The sequence below is a fragment of the Fragaria vesca genome, linkage group LG3, assembly GCF_000184155.1.
Source record: "Fragaria vesca subsp. vesca linkage group LG3, FraVesHawaii_1.0, whole genome shotgun sequence".
Lineage (NCBI taxonomy): Eukaryota > Viridiplantae > Streptophyta > Magnoliopsida > Rosales > Rosaceae > Fragaria > Fragaria vesca.
In genome coordinates, this window is record NC_020493.1 from 15798140 (window position 1) to 15798607 (window position 468).

The following is a 468-nucleotide window of genomic DNA, read 5'->3' on the forward strand; positions in this document are numbered from 1 at the left end:
GACTACTATATATATATATATATATATATATATATATATATATATATATATATTGAGTCGTATGCTTAGTTTAATGTCCAGACCAAGAGCTACTACTATTAAGTTCCGCATCAACTTCAACCTAAATACAGACTTCCTAATATAAAGTAAATCTTTCCTCATTTGTATGTATTCATAAAAAGGGTAATCAAATCAAGCATTCAACTTAGAGGTGATCAATCGTATAGGGATTAATGTCATACCAATGGCATTTAGCTCTGCTCCATTGCTCATTTGCACCTCCTGTTTCGTGGAGAGCATAAATCCGTACAACTGCTAATAACAACACAAGCAGATAATCCACAATTGCTGCATCAATTATCACAGACCTTTTGCTAATCTTTGACAAGTAGGATGTGCAACTAATATTTCTAAGTTCAATGAGATATCCAGGACTATTACCTCCAAAGTCGGCAAAATTTGGAACAT